Source organism: Micropterus salmoides, unplaced genomic scaffold (assembly GCF_014851395.1).
Source record: "Micropterus salmoides isolate LMB-PRFRI ecotype aquatic unplaced genomic scaffold, ASM1485139v1 Ms_hic_scaffold_11, whole genome shotgun sequence".
NCBI classification, from domain to species: Eukaryota; Metazoa; Chordata; class Actinopteri; order Centrarchiformes; family Centrarchidae; genus Micropterus; species Micropterus salmoides.
The window spans coordinates 3,101,971-3,123,993 of NW_024040152.1; the positions used below are offsets into that span (position 1 = coordinate 3,101,971).

The 22,023-nt window shown below is 41.7% G+C and overlaps 1 protein-coding gene across 8 annotated transcripts in view; it reads left to right on the plus strand.

The window, feature by feature from the left end:
* Positions 1-706: 706 nt before the first annotated feature.
* mef2d (myocyte enhancer factor 2d) overlaps positions 707-22,023 on the plus strand; it is a 101,230-nt gene continuing 79,913 nt past the window's right edge. For 3 of the 8 annotated variants that reach the window (XM_038710416.1, XM_038710421.1, XM_038710419.1), the window contains exon 1: positions 707-938. The gene's annotated coding sequence lies outside the window, so the exon portion shown is untranslated. The remainder of the gene's footprint in view (positions 939-22,023) is intronic. The other 5 variants (XM_038710418.1, XM_038710422.1, XM_038710420.1 and 2 more) reach the window with 3 other exon arrangements.

Consider the following 22,023-nt stretch of genomic DNA (forward strand, 5'->3'; position numbering starts at 1 on the left):
GAAGGTGGAAATAGTGAAAAGGTATAAAATAGAACCTGTACGTCCTCTACGTATAGTCGTTCTCAAAACTCTGAAAGTACGCGCGTGCGAAGATAAATTTCTGTGCATGTGTTGCTGCCGTGCCTCACGCGCCACAGAGACTGTCACTGTACGTCACTCCCCTCACTGTAAATATCGTGTTCCTCCGCCGTAAACAGATAAAGTAGAGCGGGGATTCGCACGTCTTCGCCCTTTTGTCACCAAGCGGTGAAAGTACAGCAGAGACCATCATATTTACAAATTACGACATTTACAACATCTATAAATAAAGCTAAGAATAATGTTATGTTTAGACAATCTGAATGTACAACTTCAGTATCTTCTCTAGAGGTCTACATGATGACATTCAGACGTTTATAAATTTCCCAAAAAATAGGCCTATGTAAATTTTTTTAAATGTACAAAATGTTTTAGTTGCTTGTAGGAGCCTCTATATAACGCAGCTTACAATAATAAAATAACAACAGTGCTAACTGTGGGCTCTGATGTGCAGAAAAAAAAGCAGTGAAAGTGAAGTCGTTCCTCCCAAAACATGACAGGCGGAGGGATATAAACTCTTAACACATGATGTCGCCATCAGCTCTTCCTACTTCGCAGCTCACCTTCCACCAACTCCGCGCTGATGATCTGATTGGTCGAAGCAGCGCGGACAGCTCGACCCCATTGGCCATGCTGCTGTCAATCATAAAGCAATGCCACAGGATAGATTAGGCACCATTTGCCACAACTAAATAGTTACCTTGTACATCAAGTAGGAAGATTTTTTTAATTGAAAGCCCACCGCGGTCGGCGGAGAGTTACTGTTCGTCTTCATTTAGACCTTTCGTACGTTTTGAATGCAACAAAGTGTGACGTTTGAATCTCCCGTCTAATCAAACAGATGTGGATTCACTGCTCGGGTAAGTCACTCTTCACCAGCTTGTGTCCGCATTTCACGTTTGCCACATATTCTGCCTCTTCCTGTGTTTGGTGAAGTCTGACAAGTGTGTGTCCGGACGCTGCGCTGGCGGTGTTTGGATATCTGCGTGTTTGGCTCGGAGTTGATACAGTGTTGTGGTCGGGGCTCTGCACGGTGCTCCGTGAAAAGCCTTCTCCCTCGGTGTTTTGTGTGAAGGACACGCTGTGCTTCATGTAGTTTGCTAAGTTAACAGCAGTATTGCAGTTAAAGCTGTGTTTTCACTGTCTGCCCGCACCGTTTCACTCCCGCAGACCTTCTGTAAATAACATCTCGCAGCCGGTGGGTTTGAACGTTGTGCGCAACAGTAATAACACTCCATTAGGAGCTGTCAGAAACGATTTACGACAAGTGTCAGCCTGCTTTTGACACGATTTCTCTTCATTTCTGCAAATGGATTTCATCTCCGTGAAAAGCACGTTTAGTTTATTGGGAACTTTTATCGCGCCATCAATTTCGTTTAGGCATTAAATGACAGGTTTACATTGCAGCGAAAAGTGGGCAGATAAAAGAGAACGCTGTTATGCCACAAGAAATCTATGATTGTGCAGTTGTGTTCCTTAAGAAAAGAAACCTAGTGGATGCTTTTCCTCATATCCTTTAAGCTATTGTGTCTGTCGAATAATTTTATGTCTCTTTCATGAGCCCATTTCCGACAATTGTGTTCTCATTGCTGTGCGTAATTGCTTTTCTCCCAGGAGAGAGTGCCATCAAACTTCTAATTTCCTCCTCAAACCCTGAAACCATTTTGCTCGTGGAAGAAGCCGTGTAATGATGGCATCAATAAACCCGAATAAAACTCCCGTCAAGTTAACTCCGAGATTTTTTTGGAATAATAAATGTCCTCTCTGTCAGTTTTTCCATATCCAGCATTGGTTTGGCTGGATCTGAGAGAGGCAGGTGACTGGGATTAGAGGGCAACAAGACAATGAGAATATGTCTCTGGAGAGAAGTCTCTCATGTCAGCAGGCAGGAGGAACTGCTATCTATTACATCATTATCTAGTGCAGCAGAGGGATGTGCTGCCACAGAGACATGGACGGATGAGTGTTTCAGCAACGCCTGCAGGTAAAGTCCAGGTTGCCAAAAAGGTGTCACAAGATCCCAGGGGAGACAGTCCAGATACGGGTGCTGAGCAGTGCTGGTGAGCGTCACAGCAGTCGTAAGAGAACAGATTAGTGGTTCTTTGTGAGTCTTTGGCAGTAGGACGGTTCGCCTCTGAGGCTCAGTGTAACCACAGATGCAAGTGGAAACTGCCTGATTGGATGCACAATAAAGTGGGGAGTCTCACTTCTGGCAGGGTGGTTGCATGGGTCAGGAGAACCTTGCAGGGTTGAGTCCATAAATATACGTTGACACATAAATGTGTCCTGCAGAACTGCTTCTGAGTCTCGCAGTGCAAGCTGAGCTACAAATAGCCAAACTGTAAATATTAGTTGAAGAATGATCTGATTATGATTCAAGATTCCGATGTTGAGATAAACCTGTATTGCCAGGCGGAATCACAAAATGAGGCTGCATCCCAGAAGGTAACATATTAGAGGTCTGAAGTGAAATCAGAACCGTCTCCTAGAGTCAGAACATCGTCCAAAGAAACTAGCCTTGCCAACATCTGATCTTTTCCTTCCCTCATCTCTTTGCTTTCCTTTGGTTTAAAGCTCACGATCTTCAAACTGATGCCTGTTTTGAAGCTACCAGCGCTTAAATAGTTGCGCTAACACTACTATTTATTTTATTCTTCTCAGTACATACTCATGAGTTTTTGTCATATCTCACCATGGAGACAGGTTTATGTCAGGATGTTTTTGTTTGTTTGTTTGTTTGTTTTTTCTGTCTGAGGTGCGAGCGAGCGTGGGCTTGGGCTGACAAAAATAAACGCTCTGTTGTTTCTGACGTTGTCAAGATGTCAAAGCTAATGGGATCTCTGACCCCCCCCCCCCCCCCTCCCGCTGTGGGATGTGACGACCCTCTTCTATCGTGGCCTGAGTTCTGGTGTTATTGAAGGCCTATATCATCATCTTCATCTTCCGAAGCTCAGGAAGAAATGTTGATCGTGCGCTCTAGTTTAAGATCTGACACCTCTCTCCTTGCATTACATTCATGCAGCAGTCTGTCTCTTACTTAAGCCTCTGGAGAGCTCGCCCCTCCACTCATGTACTCTCACAGGAACACAATCCATAAATTGAACAAAATATTGTAACTGGACTTGTTCACTGAAAAGAGGCTTAAGCTGCAGATAACTTATGGGCTCAGCTCCAGTAATGGGCTTTTGTGTCCCTGAGAACCGTGACTGCAGGCCAAGCTGTACGCCGCTCTCATCGACAGACTAAAGCTCCCTTCCAGGACAAAACTTAAGGAGACAGTTCTTATGGTGAAAATAATCTTGGAATTAATTCTCCTGAACACCCATCCACATTCACATGGAGTCAGTGAGGAAACAGGACCGGGTCTCGTTTTTTCTTCCTGAAGCTCAGCCATGTGCTCCATCGTGTGCTCTGCTGGCTACAGTCAAAACACAGTGGGGGGAAGAAAAAAAAACCCCAACCCCTCCTCTCCCTCCTTGCTTCTGTTAATTTGAGGAAGTACAATCATTCTCTCCTGCTGCAGCTTCCTGCTGAATTACACAGGCAGTCAGCCGTCGTGCTCACCAGACATTACGGAGAGCGGTGGCGGCGTCTGTCAGAGGCATGATGGACCGACTGAGTGAGCCCAAGTTTCTTCTGTGTAACAGCATATGAAAGTTCAGTTCATCTATAATCGCACCTGTGTCCAGGCGGCAACCAACATTTCCCTATTTTCACTATTGATTGATCTGCTGATTGTTTTTCTTACTAAAACAAATGATTTTATTTCTGTAAAATGTCCTAAAATTTTGACATGTCTTCAAATGTGTTGTCCTGTCAATGGAGAGAAAAAAAACAGCTAATCCTATATCCCAATAGTTGGTCAGTCATTTTCAACCAGTCAACTAACTTTTCTGCTCTAGTTCAGTCACTTGTCACTCACTGACTTTAATATTAATGGTCATATTGCTATGGTTGGATTCCAGTAGCCACTTCCTTTTTAGATTGGTAAAAGAAAAAGATGTATTTTACTAGAATTTTCATTGTATGACACAACCTTCCTCAGGAAATGTTTTGCCCAAGTGTCATGAAATGGTAGACGTTCTGTTTTCCATTCATTTCCTGAGCAATTTAAAGAGTTCTCGTCCTTTCTGGCTTCAAAGTACCAAACTAACATGCCCAACATGGATGAGAAGGCTTTTTTTTTAACGGTACGTTCCATTTGGCATGGGAAGTAGGAATTTCCAAGTTCAAAGTTGGAAATTTCAAAGGGAACGCCCCCTTCAGTCAGATTTCTGGCTTGGAAAGTTGGGAGAACCGCACTGATCCAAGATGGCTGCTCAGAGTATCAACAGTTAGTGAAGGCTGTAGTTTATACTGTTTATTAGCACTTCTGTGTACTTGTGACTCATAGAAATTTTTGTTCACAAAGTGCTGTCCAACTGCTGGCTGTGGTCATGTTGCTACAGTGTTTATTATGAGTAAATACAGCACAATGTGTTTTTTTTGTTATCAACCGGTGTAACAGTGGCTAACCTGGCTAGTTCTAAACAACTGCTGGCTGTGCAGGTTTTCCCAACTTGTTAACTGGAATGCCGTCAACCTGGGTGTGACATTATTCCCAGCTCTGACCTCCCAACTTCTGAGGTAAATGAAACGAACAATAAGTGCTCAGGGGGGGAAAAAAGCCCTGTAAGATCATGTTAGATTGAAAGTTCCAGAACAGCTACTAATGGACCTCGTCTTGAGATTGTTATATCCCGGGTTTTGTTACTAAACTTTGTTCAAATGTAAATAGAAATGATAAGAAGATGATTGACATGATGATATGCAGATTTGAAACAATTATTCTATGAATTGGTTAGTTGATAAACAGAAAATGAGTTTTGGTAATTGATTATTGCTTTAAATCATTTATCAAGCAAAATCACCAAAATGTTCTCTGGTTCCAGCTTCTCATATGTGAGGAGTTGCTGCTTTTCTCTTGTTTTATAGCATTGTGAATTGAATGTCTTTGGTCTTAAGACATCACCTTGGGCTCTAGGAACACATGATGGACATTTTTACTGTTTTCTGACATTCATAGGTTAAACGATAAAATGCTTCTAAACACCAGCACTAAATATTGCTGCTGGTTTTGTGAAAGCTGAGACACTAGAGTGGAGATGGTCTGTGGGGAATAGAATACGTCAAATCCATGCTAAAGAGCAAGTGAGCAGCGACATATTAATTCCCTGACAGATTTTCCAGAGCTCTCCATTAGTCAAGACCCTCCAGACTTTCAAAGTGGAACGGTCGACTTTGGCATGCAATGTAATTTTAACTGGGGTCTAATTTTCACTAATCAATTTGTTTGTTGGCCAGGCCGAGTATTGATGTGCTTTAATCATCGCTGAAGCCCGGTCTGCAGTAGCCAGAGAGAGCAGAAAATGACATCAGCACGCTGTGGAAGTTGAAAGTTTGTTTTATATTCTAACACCAAGTAAAGCGGGCAGCAGGAGGCGAGCCACCGTGTTGTGGAGGGCGAGTCTCCTGCCACCTCATTGATTTGGCTGTTTAGCTTTTTAACTAAGCCTCAGCCTTGTACAATGCGTCAGCCTTAGTGGACATGTGTTTTCCGTGTGCTCGCCTGCAGCTGACCCATGCTCTCGTCCCACAACGGCAAAAAACACTTCTTGCCCCCTTCACGGCTGTCAAACTGAAAGCCTCACACCACAAGCCGTGCTCCTTTTCAAACAGACGGAGCATTTCAGCAGAAAGGAGCAATTACTACCTGCTCTGGTCGTGTTACTTTCATGGCCTCTTTTGTGTGCTGATTCCAGGGCAGATTTTGTCCGCGGCTGTTCCCACGCTGAGCGAGGAGAACAGGAAGAACTCAGCCACGCAGCAGGCCTCTGCCTTCTGCTATTATGGCTATGATTCAATCATCGCAGGGCAGCGCTTTACCCCAGCACATTGAAAGAGGGAAAGAAATGTCCTCACTCCATCTCCGTTAATGGAACTTAAAGTCAAAGGTGTTTTTGTACAAAGAGGAGACCATCAGCCACTTAATGTGGGAAGTAGCAGTAGCAAGCCTCACCTCACAATCCACTCTCCCCCTGCTGTGCTTTCAAAATGGCCTCCCCTCTGTGCGTGCAGCCGGAGAAGCAACACGCGGGGTGGAGGAACCAGCCCGCCTGAGATTTGCCTCTCCTGATGCTGCTCATCACACCTACTGTTTTCTTTGGCCTCAACCAGAGTGGAAAAGTTCAGCATGTTACAGTTTTAGGTTTGATTCATTTTCACACTTGCCCAAATTAGCAGCAAGACAAAGCAGGGCTTGTGGACAAAAGTCACATGACCTGCATCACCTTCAGCGCTACATGTAAAAATGTAGTGAGAAATGTTGTTAATGGCAGCGTGGACGAATTGGTACTATCATATTCAATCAATATTCAGCCCTGAATTCTTCTCTTTCAGTAATTCTCAAAGTGAATTGACAGCGAAGATTGCTATATATATATATATATATATATAATGTTTAAAGGAGAAAAATGGGTTTGATAAAATGTTTGTTAAACTGCTATTTCCAAAGTCAAGAACAAACTTTAAGCTCAAATGGTTAAGGTAAGCCTTTATGAAATAAAGATACCAAACATTTCTAGCTTCTGAGTTGTGAGCTTTTTTTCTACAATTATAATAAATTGAATCTCTTCTAGGATTTTGAACTTCTTCAGAATAAACTAGAAGGTGACCTCTGGACCCAATCTGGGAACATGCAGCAGGCATTTGTTTTCTGACATTTAGAGACTAAAAAGTAAATCGATTAATGCAAAAAAGAATCTGTAGAACAGATAATGAAAATACTAATCAGTTCGCAAGCATTTGACGAATGGATGTAATTGTTTGTAGCTATGACACACTTAGCAAACGGGGGCAAATGCTGCTAATAATTGGAAGGAAAGTTTAGCAATTTAAGAAAAAGAGAGAGCTGAAATGCATTTGAGTCCTGTGTTTTTGGCTAAGCATGAATCTGCTGTAATTTTCCAGCTTTTATTTGCACACCAGCTGGGAACACTCGAAGAATAAAACTGAATCTGAACATCAACCTCGTCCAGTCTGTGGTTAGCACTCGGCCCATTTGTATGTGCTAGGCTTTCAAAGCGTAAGAGCCTGCTCTATTAAATGTTAATACCCCTCTCAGTCTGCCTTGGAACTGTATGAAACAACATACTTGTGAAGCCTCTTGGTTTGGTTGTTTCCTGTTGGTATATCACATTGCTTGGAAGAGGACAGAGAGTCCATCAGTCTCACCTTGCTCCAAGGTTTGAATAAAGCACTGCGTACGTGCATGCAGGGCTCAGTACTGAACCTTGAATGTTGTTCTGACTGCAGGAGGATGGGGGACGTTGTTACATGGCAGAGCAAACATTTGATATTTTTAAATGATTAATCAAGAAAACAGTGCATTCCTCATTATAGCCTGTTTGTATCTATTTGCCAACATGCCCCTGCTTTGACCCTTGGGGCTGAAGTGAAGTATTAGGGTCCAGAGAAACCGTGGCTGCAGGACAACAAACCACCTTACTTACACAGGACTAATCCCTGTCCTCCAGCAAGCTCTTAATTGAGCCATCATCAGCTGCTGATCTAGGGGTTAAACATCAATTAAGGTAATGAGCACATGGAGAGGAGAGGAGGGGGGGTTCTACAGTCCAGAGGGCAAGGAGGTGATGCAGTCCCACCCGGAGGAGGAGGACTGAAGTGTGTGTGTGTGTGTGTGTGTGTGTGTGTGTGTGTGTTCTGTGAAGTGGGAGCTCAGTGAGTGGAGTGATTATGGTGGTGGAGGATGGAGGCTACTTCAAACAGTGTGATGGTTTGTTGTTGGTTTAGCTGTGTTTGTATTGGTCGGGCTGCAGTCTGGGTGAGCTCCTCAGCTGCTGCTGGACAGTCTGGAGGCTTGCGGGTGATTTTCTGTCAGACAAATCAGATTCCTTCACATGCGTTCAAATCAGAGAACCTTCACATGTGTTATCATTGCTGTAGAGAAATGGAATGTAAATGCATGTATGTGTAAGTAATAATCTGTGATGTCTTCATATAAATATCTGTTTTGGTCATTTCACAAAGTCACATTGCACTTTAAGGATTCAGGTTGCAACTATAAACAGTTGGTTGTCTTTTCTTTATCAATTGTTTAGTCAATAAAATAGCATAAAATGTAAAAAATATGCCCATGAAAAGTTCCCCGAATGACATCTTCAAAGGTGATATTTTGTTCAATTAACAGGCTTAATTCCCAAAAGTTCATTTTTCAAAGATATAAAGCAAAAAAGAACTAATTCTCAGATTTGAGAGGCTGGGGAATGTTTGACATTTTTGATGATAAATGATTTAATCATTTATTGAATATCTTGTAGATAACTTTTCTGTCGATCTTGTTTGTTTTCTTTCAGCACTGGTTGTCATTCAGCTTGTACCTGGGCTGGGCAGTGATTCAAGGTTTTATTAGAATGCCCAGATAGGGAAGATGACAATGATTTAACAAATCTGTTGTCAAAATCAGCAGAATATGTTAATAACTTGTGTTCTTGAAATCTTTAACCATTCGGGAAATACTGTTTGGAATTATTGTTTTTGTTTTGTTTTTTTTGCTGCAGTTTAATGAGATGACGACAGTATGGACTCAATTATTATAACTAGAGCCCGACCGATATGGGTTACTAAAGTGAAAAGGAGCCGATTTATGAGCCGATATTTAGATTTTGAAAATGATTTGGATAGTAGACCCCATTGTTGTATAAACTACACTCATCACCGATACTGAAAGCTGTTCTGTATGTGGGCTATAAAACCTTTTCCTAAATGGATTATGTTGATAAAATAGAATACAGTCTCCACAACTCAACATGTAAACAATTGCACATCAATAAGTATTTGCTGATGGAAGGTGCATCTTTTTCAGCCAGCTGCAAACAGAGTGAGAGAGAATAAGCATGTGTTTCACTTTACACATAATCTGCCATAATTTCAATGCAGCACATTCACATCTAGTTCATCCCTTTACCAGCACTCATTTTAATAATATCCAAAGCTAGGAGAAACCATTTCTCAACCACCATCTGTCTAAATCATGCTGTTTATATACAGTGACCTGCTGTTGAACACATCTAGTCTACAACAACGTTATAACTACAACCAAGGCCGTAACGGCTCTGACTACAGTGTTTCAGATCTACAACATCGCATAAAGAGGAGCTGCAGAAAGCCGTGTTGGATTCTTGTTCAGCTCACGTTTATTTGTCCGTTCTGGTTTAATCATTTCCAACGCTGACTAAAACTACAAACAAACGGCTCGCAGATATATTTAGAATAAGTCAGTTTAACTGCTCATTACGACGTTAGCGCTCCTCCACTGATAAACACGGCATTAGCTTTGTGGCTAATTTAGCAACGGGCAGCTTTAGCTGCTGTAACGTTACGTAATTTTTAGAGAATATTTAGAAGTGATGAACTAGGGACAAATGAGAGGACGAGAGAAGAAATGCCACACCGTTTCACAAATAACTCTACGATCATGTTTGTCAGCAGCGCAGCCTCCAACTCTCAACTACTGTAACATTAAACATGCTGTGGTGAGCCGGGAGGAAGCCGGGAGATGGCAGATAAAAATGGGAGGGTTAGCAAGTCATGAATGTTTTCAGCAGAGGAGAAGTGATTAGTGTTTCTTTCATTATTATTTAAGTCAATTAATTAACGTGACAAATGACCCGCTCACCGCTAACATAGCCTGCTGTTGTAGGCTCCAGTCAGCTGTGTTTTTATTTTTATTTACTTTACTTTTACTTCTGTGGGTTTTTTTTGGTGTATCAGTGTTGTTAACAGAGGAGCTGCAGAGCGCCCTCTGGTGGGAAAAACTATGCAACACTCATGACATGACATGGGTGAACGCAGATGGCGATTAAATGCAATTTGCTCATATCTGCCGATAAATCAGTTGGGCTCTAATTATAACGTGATTTTCAGATTTGTCATATCAATACCAATAGTTCCTGATTTTTGCTCTTTTAGATTAGACTTGAAATCTTTTTTTCATAATTTGATCTAAACATTCAGTGTCTGGCAGGACCAATTTCTCTTTGGGAAACTTTGTCTGGAGCAAAGAAGTGATTACGTTTGAAAATAAACAGAAGAAGATCTGCAGGTAGCAGTTTCACAGGAAACAAAGAAAAAGAACACCAATTACATAAACCTAAACTTCATCAAAGGAAAATCCACCCACACTGTTTGATTGACAGGTGATCTCTGGAAGTGCAGAGTAGCTGCAGTGAGTGCGGAGCGACAGAGATGGAGACAAAATTAAAAAACAATCTTGTAAATTACCACTTGAAATGTAATTTTTAAGCATAATTATCCTTGCCGAAAGCTTTTGAGAAAATGTATGATTAAGTCTTAAAAGCACTTTGTGCAAACAAATCACATTTGTCTGTAAGGAGAGACTTGTTAAAGAATGTCATCTGTCCCCCGAGAGTTACTGAGTTGGTTTATTTAAATAACAGCAAGAGGTTGGAAAGGGAATCAGCAGATACCCTCTGGTATGTTTTTTGTTGTGATGGCATGAGCAACCATTTGATAAAAACTTCCTGATTATTTGCGATGATCATTAGAGATACTCCTCTGGGTTTGTGATGCTGCAATACACTGAAATTTGTCTTTCTGCTTGTCTTGCTTCATTTGACTGTGATATCAGAGACATTGTTGTGTCAATAAAATGTCAAACATGTCTCCATTTATCCATTATCCATGTTAAATTCATCATTCAGTATTTAACAAACATGAATGATTCAATCTTTAAATGCATACGTATTTTATAAGCCGAGTTCCTAAGATGACTCATAGATTTAATAGAATCTCAAAATGTGCCTCTCTTTAATGTCAGCATTGTTTTTTTTTATTGCGCTTCATCATCTTGTTCAGCCACATTTAACTTTTGAGTGAAACTTTTAAAGTCAACAGTTTTGAGATGTGATTTGATTGAGATGTTTGGCCTTACAAATTATGTAACATACATTTGATGATAAATACTTAAATTTGAGAGTGTCTTGAAATTCCTATGATTGTAAGCCTTTGTTCCAAAACAGAATACTGGCCAGTTCTGAAAACCCGAAATTTGCAACTTGAGCAACTCTCTGTCATACGTTGTTGTGGGGAACAACAGTAATACCTTTTTGGTCCTTTTTGATCAAAGAAACTTTTCCAGGAACCCAGAAACCTGTTAAGGATGTCAGGATACTTGGATTTCAAACAGAGGGACCAGTGTCCCACTTTAGTCTGTGGGCCATAGTTCATGCTCCTCAAAATATCCTTACTGCATGGGTTGGACTTTACTACTGGATGGCCCAACAACTACCAGGGTGGACTGTGCATCTTATTAGAATATTGACTGGTCAAACAGAAAACCTAGAGGCCGCTAAGAGCACTTACGCTTAACTTCACTCAGTATTTTGAGGTCAGGAGTATCAATTTATTTATTTACATTTGTTTCCAGTGAGATATTATTGAGTTATATATAGGTTAGTGCTGTTGCTGCTGTAGAAACATTTGGTTATGTTTAAAATATTCAATTCTAATCAGAATGTATTCTTTTTTGTAAGCAGTGATTTGGTAAAAAATACAGCTAATATTATTGACAAAGAACCGAACCATTAAGGAGTATCGATTAAGAGTAGTAGTACCATCCTCACAGGTTTATTATCGCAGGTTTAGATGTGGAACTATTTGATCACTTAGGGTGGGAATTGTTAGCTTTTGGTGGCCAAAAGCTCATAGCAACGTCACGTTTTGATCCTTGTGAAGCAGAATTGTGTTGGATTGTTGAGCCACCAGCAGCGATTGTGAGCTGAGTTTGGGTCATTATGAGACAGGTTGACTTTTAAACAAAGGTACAATCAAGCTAGTGATTGTGGAAATGTGGTGGAAATGCAAAAACAGTTTACTTCCTAAACTGGTTTCTGAATTTTGTTCCTGGGGCTGTTTAATTCCTTGTCCTTCCTTTTATTAGTTTTCTTGTATACTGGATTTATCTTGTATTTATTTGTTTTAATCAATGAAAAATGATGTGAAACGTTAGGGAGTTGTGTTGCTATGAAAATAACCTGAAATGTTGTGGCTTTCTGTACGAGTAGTGACTGCGGGTCTCAGCTTTCAGCACGAGTTGCACACACAGCCTCCAAACTTAAAGGGGAAGGTTTGATCCCAGTTTTCTGGAGTTTTCTCTGTCACCCTGGCCTAAATTATAATCAACCTTCTGTGGTTTACCACAGACTTTCCATTCATCTCCCCAATAAACAGAGCAGCAGAGAATTCCTCTGCTTTGTCCTCAGATGATTCTGGGGAAGTAGGGCAGCAGGGTGGCCTGGACTTTAAAGACTCTGAAAGGTCACAGAATTGTATCTGAGTGTTCGGACTAAGCTAAGTGCCCTTGAGCTAAATGCCATTCTCCTACTAACACTGAAAAATATACTACTATGATTTCAGTGAAGATTTAATTGTGGAATAATTTGCATTTTGTTTGTTGAACAACATTAGTCTCATAGCTCACCAGGTCTGTTCACACTGTTCAATTTAAATGGAAATGAGAAAATAACCCAGTGTGGCAAATACCTATTCAGTTGTTGAGTTTTGCTAAAAATATCCTGTTCAAGGCACTAAATTTATCCGGTCCGCCTCGGAAGAAATTGCTGGAAATAACCAGCTTTGGAGCCAAAATGGAAATCTGTGTTGACCTCATTTTGGCTATGAAGTAGAAACAGATGAGCAAAGGAAAACACTGAGTGCACGTAACATTTATTTTGATCAGGGATTATGGAATCTGTAGAACTCTGGCCTTCTCATTACATTTTATCTCCGGGTCTCTGCGGTGTTGTGTGATATCACTCTCCTCCCTTTTGCTGTCAGTCTGTTTCGCTGCAGAACTTTATCCAGATTAAGATGTATTTTCCTTCTTTTAATATACTCTTTATCAACCAAAGAGGTCATCTGACACAAAGCTACCCAAATGGACATTGTATTGGGAGTGTGGTGGGATCAGACAGTGGTCCTGGATCAAGACACAAACTACGCCATCTATGTAGGTTAAATGCAACTTAAACCCAACACAATTTGCAGGATTAACCTTAAATAACAGGAGCTTGAGCGGGGAGTCGCAGCACTCTCAGGGTTGCAGTGCTGCTCACAAAACAGTCCTGGCTTGACCTTGACTGGGCCATGGTGTCAAAATCCACTTAAATTCAATTTGAATCCATTTAGTTCAGCTTCTGGCAACCTTCAGCAATACGGCCTTTTATTTAAAATTCCATTACGTTCTCAGTAGTCTTGGAGCTTTTAAAAAGAGAGTGAAAAGAAGAAAAGTAATGAACCAAATGAACAGCGCTGAAAGTAAAAGCAGACATAGTCTGACTTTAGTGATTTGCCTGTGGAAACCTTTACTTGCCATCTATACAAGGTCAGAGGTCAAGGTCATCTTAGCTTAGCTACAGAACAGTGACCTTGGAGGTCGGAGGGATTTAGTATCTTGCTCATGCAGAGCACATACTCGCCAGCATACTTACTGCAATGGCCTACTACGTTTGATAGAAAGACAGAGCCTGTCCTAGTTTTGATACCATGTCATAGTTTTGACTTTATCATTGTAGCCTGTGTGTGAAACATTTCATAACTTCAAACTCACGCTTTCATAACACGGCAGAATCAAAGATGACTGGTTTTGCCAGTTGATCCAGTAAGAGCAGTACAAACCAGGTGGATTTTTGAGAATCAGAATCGACAACGGCCAGGAATTGACTACATTATAATTCGGCTTGGATTTAAGCTTCTCTGTCCAGTGACTGTAGCTGCCTCTGTGCACACTGGGGCTTCACTGGAGGTCTACCTGGTATTGCTGCCAAGGTACTCAGAGAACGGTGCATAACAAAAGATTTTAAAGGAAGATGTGAGTGGAAAAAAAACTGAAGAAGTTGGGACGAGGTGGAACGCTGCACACCTACAAGACCGAAGGAAGCCGCAAGAGAGAAATGCCATACATCTGTTTTAGGAAAGTGTTTTTTTTCTCTGATACATCATTCAGTATTCAGAAAACATGGCTCATTCTGCCCCCAGAAGTAGAAATGTTTCATAATCAAAGGTCTTTTGCTGACTCAAAACTGGAATCGTAACTGATACTGTAAGTTGCTTTTCCCAGGTTTTCGTTTTGTTACAGCAGGTGCCAAAACTTTCAACCCTCACTATACAGACAGAGGCAGAAGAAATGCAGAAAGTGAAAGATGCTCTTGCTGCTAGCCTTAATGATGTGTTCTAAATTGCTGCTAAAACTGGACCACTTTTGGATCACAGCTTATTCGTTATAGGTTACGGTTTCTTTTCTTCTGCTTGAATTCCAACACATTTTGATTTTGGCTTCACCACATTCCTTCACGTTTTGTCTGAATCAAGGCGTCTCCCAAAATGCCAACTAACTCGCCTTTTTGGCTTTCTTTCCTGTTGTGTTTCCTCCTTGCTAATGTTGGCACAGCCGAGCCGCCTCGGTGCCAAACATATGACGATCATCTCAGATGAATGACGCGAAATGAAGTTAGTCACCACAGGGCTTTTTGAGCATTCAGATGTAAGTCGTCTCATGCACGCCACATTACAGCAAGATCTGATCCGGCGCCACAGATCCAAGCGGTTCAGCTTTTATCCCCCCATAAATCGCACCGAGGAAGAAAAGTCAGATCTGTGTGAGATGGGGGAATTGAGAATTGGGAGACTTTCAGCTGCAGTGTGAACGCAGCCCAAGTGCCGTGCCACCATACTAACGGGGTTACGATGGCGTGAGAGCAGGGGCTGCTGGCCAGTGCTCAGGCACAGCTGAAATAGCAAGCAGCAGAGCCAGGAGCTGAAACACTACACCCAGGCTTCTCACACTCCCCCCTCTCTAAACCTCGCTCTCCTCCTCTCTCGCTCTTGCTTTCTCACCTCTCTTCTTCACCCTGCTTCTCTTTTATCTGAGGTCCTGGCATTTTCTTGCCGTTCATCATCATCATCATCTAGCCTACACCCCCCTCAGCCCCCACTCACTCTTGTCCCACCTCCCATCAAATTCCTCCCACACCTCTCTTCCACTTCCACTGGAGTGCAGCAGCGAGGTTATGGCCTTATTTGAATAGCTTAATGTATATCAACCTCTTTCTCGCTGGGGCGTGGCGTCGTTTTACATTCACACAGCTATGGTGATATTCTGGGACCATCTGCGCAGGGCTCATTGAGTTAGCCTCGAGTTAACGTGGAGAAAGAGTCTCGTTCTTCCTCTGAAAAGTCATTATCTAGAGTTGGGAATGGTTCCATGGAGACAAGAAGTAGTAGTAATAGTAGTAGAGGGCAGAGGAGCTAGAAAAATCCCCTTTGCATGCTTCCAAAGTCACACACTTCCTTGCGTTTGCGTGTATGTGTGTGATGTTGCTATGACTCCAGGCGTGTGTATGTGTTGTCATGCATGAACACATACACTGTATCTGTTCATGTGTGAGTATTATCGAATAAATGTATATTTGTGCTTAAATTGAGCAGAGCTTGCAAATTCTAGGGCTGGGTATATGAAACTAGTGTCATATTACGACTGATTCCTGAGTTCAGTAGCAAAACCAATTTGATCCATTTGGCAATGCATCAGGTGGCTGATTCTCAAAAGTATCAGTTAAATTTTGTCTTAATACAAAGCAGCTTAATAAGAACTTTGTCTTTATAAGCAGAGTCTAGAATTAGCAAAATTATGATTAAAAGGAAATCTTTGGCATTTTGGGAAACGTGTATGCTCTTTCTCGCTGAAAGTTTGGTGAGGGGGTCAACACCACTCTCTGATCTGTGTGTTAAATATGAAGCTGGGGCAAACAGCCAGTTAGCTTAGCTTAGTTAGCTTAGTTTAAAGACTGCAATCAGGGGAAAATGGCTAGTGACATTAATACACAAAAGATGTCTATGGTTCCCAGGGATCCTCAAAAGCTTATAAAACACCTTCAGTCCCCCTTACTGGCTTTTTCGGGAGCGTTCAATCATGCATCTCAACGATGCGTCTCGTGTGTTAGGAGTGGATCATCCAGTCAGTGATGAAGACCCTGAAATGTGGTTGAAAGTTCCAGGAAGAGCTAGTTTCAGTCTTCAGTTTTTTATTTTTGAAATTCAGAAAATGTGTGGAAGATACAAGTAACAGTTAAGATTCTGAGTCGGCTGTAGGTCTTGTCTTGCTAAAATTGCACATTAACACTTTTTTCTTTTTCTTTTCTTATTTGAGTCTGAAGTATCTATACTCCAGCCACTTTTGCCACAGAAACAGTGTTTTTCTTTCTTTTGGAGCTATTAAAAAGGTCTTGGAAGTCATGAAATTTGTTCTCAGAAAGTGTGCAGATACCCTGATGGCTCTTTAAAGCACTGCTGAAATCCATTTCTCTGCTCTGATGTACAAACCCAGCTCACGGCGTCAGCGAGGAGTGTTTTCGCGGGCAAAAGCACAGCCGTGCTTTCAGTCGATAGAGAGTGTACTTGTTTTCTGGCGGGCCGTGTCAGTGCAGGCATTAGATAACGTTTTATTTGATGGTGTTCAATGGCTGACTCGTCCTCACCTCTCGCCCAGGCCTCTCCTGCTCTCCAGCCCACACGCGCTCCCATGTAAAACCAAAAGCACACAGACATCCACCCACACACACACACACACACACACACACACACACACACACACACACACACACACACACACACACACACACACACATGCACACACACTTTCTCCCTCTCTCCCTCTGCATCCTTCCTCTGGAGGATTCTGACAGTTGTTTATGTTATTGAACTGGTTATCACATTACAGCTGGAACATCACCAGGCTCGGAGAGAAAGAGTCCTCCTGCTTTCTCAAGAAAGGCAAAGAGAGTGCGAGGGAAAAACAAGAGCAGAGGGAAAACTAGATAAGGATATGTTCAAATGTTTCTGCACAGCACTCATCAGCATTAGCAGGCTTCTTTACTTATTTTGTGTAAACATTAGAATACCACACACTATCTGATATTTACTGATCATTTTGAACCACTTTCATTGGGTGTTTTGACAACAACTCCGCGGCACTAAATAAAATGGGTTGTTTTTTACTGTTCCGTAAATGTGAACGTTTTCTGATCTGGTGGCCCCATCTGCAGGAGCACAGTGTTTATCAGTACCTTCCGTTACACACACAACCGTAATGTTTATGGCTGTTTTGACACTGCTATGGTTAAGGTTTGGGTTAATTTAGGCAAACAAATCTACTTGGTTAAGGTTAGGGAAAGATTGCGGTCATGGTTAAAGGAAAAAGTAACATTGGCTGCTATTAGGAAAAAGGATTTGAATAGCAGTGTGTGGTGATAAGGTCACAGGGTTTGTCAGCCCTCCATCACCTGCCTGACCTCCTCCCTAGCAGCACTGAAACAGTGTCAGAAAAATGTAAATGTGTGTCTCTTTAAATGTTTGAACATCCCAATGCGTTTTTTATTTATTTATTTTTTTTCACATGTGGACAGTTTCTGGTTGGAAAACAGGTCAGGCTAACTCTTTAAATGAATTCTTGATTTCTTGATCTACAGTATTAACAGACATTGCATTTTGCATCGCACAAAGTTTTTATAGTGATTGTGTTTTAGAAGAGCGTCATGCTGGCTCAAACCTGGGTCTGTTACTTGTTTTGGAAGACACAGAAAAAATGGCGTTGTCCTGCCAATAGGGGTGTCAGATCAGAAAACAACTGTTATCTAGAAAGTTATTTGTGGCAACATATAAAGTTGTTCAATTTAGAAGACTTTGCCCAATGAGTTGAATCAAAAGTCCTCCTACTCAGTCCTCAGGTTTACTAAGGTTGGATTCATTGTAAAGCCATTTGGTAGCATTGTTTTGTACAGGTGTTCATGTTATTGTGTTCAGACTGTCCTCCTCCTGTGTGACATTTATCTTGATCTTGACAGATTATAATAAATGCCTTTCAATGGACATGCTGGTCTACAGCACCAGGGAAACTAGCGTCAATATAGCTTTATTGAACTATTTGAATCCATTTTAAATTTAATGCTTTGCTCTAGGAAGAGTTACACAGCAGTGTTGTACCTGAATCTGTGCTTTTAGCTACACTACTGAAAAAAGCGTACCCTGCATGAGCTGCCTATTGAATTGTACTACAAATTGTAAATGAGTGTGTTAATAAATCATTTCCTTTGTCACAATAGGCAGCAGGTTAGTGCTACCCTGTGAATGAGAAAAGAAAAAAGAACAGATTTGGTGGTTAAAAAGTCTGCACTAGAAGTTACGGAAACTTCTTTTTTGCTCTGTTTTGCACACCCAGCAAGAATATATAATCCAAAGATGTGTTTTTTCTTCTTCTTTCACTCCATGGTTTCCTCATCCAATCCAAAGAAGTGCTGTGCTTTCAAATCCCCTCTCTTCTCCGCAGCTTTGCTCCTTTCTACAAACCGATACTCGTCGTCCTAAATATCCCGCCTGCGCTCCACCACAATTCACTTCACGCAGGAAACTTTGTCTGACAAAAGCGTCAGGAGAATGTTCATGAGGAGGAGCCTTTCAGTCTCCATCAAAGGAAGCATCTCGCTGCAGAATCTGAATGCCAAAAAGTTTCACTCTCTACAATCGAGGAAACATTAATACCCTGTGATAATAAAAAGAAGTGACTTAGAGGTTGATCGTTTCCTGACTCAAGCGTGACTTTCGGATTATAAGAGCCACATCATATGGTTAAACTGTCATTGTGATTGTACACAGTGGTGATTGAAGTGAAAACCTAGGTATTGTGAGTTAAAATGATTGTGGATTAACATGACGGCGTGGGTTTCTCCTCACCGCAATGCTGGCACCAGCTTCAGTGAAGCAAAGCAAAGGAGCTTAGTGCTTTTAGCCTGTAGTTCTGGTCTATGGTAGCATCTGTTGTTACAGTCGGACACATCAGACACACTCCCGAGCCACTCCAACACATGCTGGAGGGTCATAAAGCCCTGTTTGCACTGACAGCGAGTGTGTGTGTGTGTGTGTGTTTGTGTGTGAGAGAGTAGGTGGGTGATACAGTATGAAGGAAAGCTTTTCACAGGACAATTCCTCTGGAGTCACAACAGGTGTGTGTGCGTGTGCGTGTGCGTGCGTGTGTGTGTGTGGACTGCTGAAGGGAATTATGAGTCGGGCACTAAAAGGAGGGGGTGGTGGAGGGCTTATGAAGGGTCCCCTCTGCCCCACCTGTAGCATGTCAGCTGTTGTAAGCCTGTTAAAACGTCAGCTGTTTCTGAGGAGAAGTGTGTGTGTGTGTGTGTGTGTGTGTGTTAGTCAATATCAGTGAGCTTGTGGATGGTTGGGGGGAAGGGCTGGCTCTGTGTGGCCATCAACGCACCATTGCACATCAAACGCCTCGTCGCCTTTGGGGATTTGTTTGTGCAAAACACAGTGCCTCGTGCCTGCGTCCACCGCCATGACGGTCTGCCTTGTCTCCTTCCTGCTCATACAGTATGGCCTGTGTGAAACTGCTTCATTGTTGGATAATCAAAAAAACTAAACTTAAAAAATCTAGAACTTCAGCTTTTATCCCCCCAAAACAAGTTTAATGTCCTCAGAGTATGATGAGGATTGGCGGTCCTTTTAAAAATGTGCCTGTTTATCCATGAAACCCAAAGCCTTTCTTCATTCAACAACAAACCAAACTTCTCAAATGCATGTGTTTTTAATGTCGTTGTAACACAAGCAGCTGTACAAAAGATTTGATGAAAAGAAATACAGTAGAGTATGACCAAGACCAGAAAATATATCAAATCAAAGACTTGGAAAAGAAAGTATTTAGCCAGCTTTCAGTGCTATACACCAAAAGTATCTGGAAACACGAAAAAACAGCTGAACGTCTTGGCAGCAACTTTTGCAAACATTTGGATCGTGGCACCATATTTGTCAGCAAGTCAAGTGGACAGTGATTCAGTTGGAGACTTGGTGGACTCTTTGATGTTTTCAGCTGTTTGCTTCTGACCTTTTTGTAGTCTGTCATGAGCCAGACTATTTATTATCAGCTAATTTACAGTTCTTCTTCCTCGGCTTTATATTATTTTAGACTAGGGCTGCAACCAGGGTCTGAAATTAGCACCCGCCAAATGCGGGTAAATTGTTGGCAAATTGTCAGGCTGTCCACTAAAATTGGTGGACATAGAAAACGCATAACAGAGAAATACATTTAGTAAGATTAGCTTATTGTGGTGTTCTTTGCATTGAATTAATTAAATATTTAATTGCGCATGCCCCAGCATCACACACAACACACCCACCGGCCAGTCGGCTCAGGGAATATGTAGCGTGCATCTGGAAGAGGCACAGTCTGTCCTAAGAGCAAAGAGATAATGCACAGATTGCTTCTATAGCCTACTCTTTGCTAATGGTGACAGCCGGACTACGGGAGGCATCTGAGAATCACTAAGCTTGCCTATTAGACACAAGAGGCATCAACTTTGTATTAAAACTGCCTGCTGGGATCCAGAAGAGGAGGTTTTTGTTGAGATGTGGACTCTTCATTCATTGGTGGTTGAACTGTGGGTTTTGTATTGAACACAGACTGTGCAATACACTGTGGTGAACTTCAGATGCGTGCTTTGTGTTTCTTGTTGTCTGCCGGTACCTCTTGAAACACCTGGTTAGTGTTTGTTAAGGGGTCATTTTCAAAAACACGGGTCGTTTGTGCTGCACAATGTTTTTTGTGTAAATATACTGAACATGGACAGATGACAGTATTCACATTAAATGAGGTCCAAATGATCTAAATGTTATTTCATCATTTAGCGCATAGATTTCATAAGTGGCAGGCAACATTTCTGAGTGGCAAACAATTAGAATGATGCAGGTAACCATAGCAACAGAGCCTCTGCTTTGTCAGTTGACTGTCACTTGTAAAATGATAAAATGAATCATACAAAGGGTTAAACTGAAGACAAACAAACTTCAAAAATAGATGATGGCTCTTATTTATGCCTGTGATATGTAGCTGATATGGTACCAAACTATATTATCTGGAATATCAAAAGTCCTGAAGGAAATTAATTATTCTGCAGAACCTACCTACAGTAGGGCTGCAGCTAACGATCATTTTAGTAATCGAAGCTTCTACAGATTATTTCTTCGATACAGAACCATTACCCCCACGGTAACGGGATCAGCTGTGTCAGTTAACTCATGACGGTGACGTTACAACCCAAACTCACGGCCCAACCAAGCCTAGAACAACAAGCACACGTGTATATATTTACTGCTGAGAATTGCGGCTTACTTTTGATCATGATTTCAGTTAAATGCAAAAGTTGCTGTTACTGCGACCTTGTCTGTGGTCCGGTCCTTGGACTTGATGATGGACCAGGTGCTTTCTGATCAGATGCAGTTGTGCTGTTGCGGTAACGTTAGGCGACGCAAGTTTTCGTTTCACTGTGTAACATTACAGAGTTGTTGTTTTCTTTTAGCTTGAAATAATCCCATAATTTGGACACTTTCTTCTTCGTTCCTCGCTATTTTCTCTCTCTTCCTCCACTTTGCAAACAGCGCCATCATAATCACGCCGTGTTCACACAACATAAGCGTGATGTGCGACAGTAATGCATGTCCGTGCGAAACACTGCGCACTGTTTAATAATTTGCGTCAATGCTTTTTAGTAATCGAATTAAGCGATTTAAACATGAATTGTTTCAGCCCTAGCTTGGATGCTAAAGGTCTAATTAGTTAGTTAGTTCTGGCAGACACATTGTGCAGAGCTTTTAGCTTGAGACCGAAACCACAACACAAACGTCCACAGTTGTTGCCTCGCCCTTTCTTTCTGTCGCTCTCTCTCGCTCTCTCTGCTCACGTTCTCCATCAGCAATGACTTCTATATAGTCAACGTGTTTAATAAACTCGCGATTCTATACGGCTCA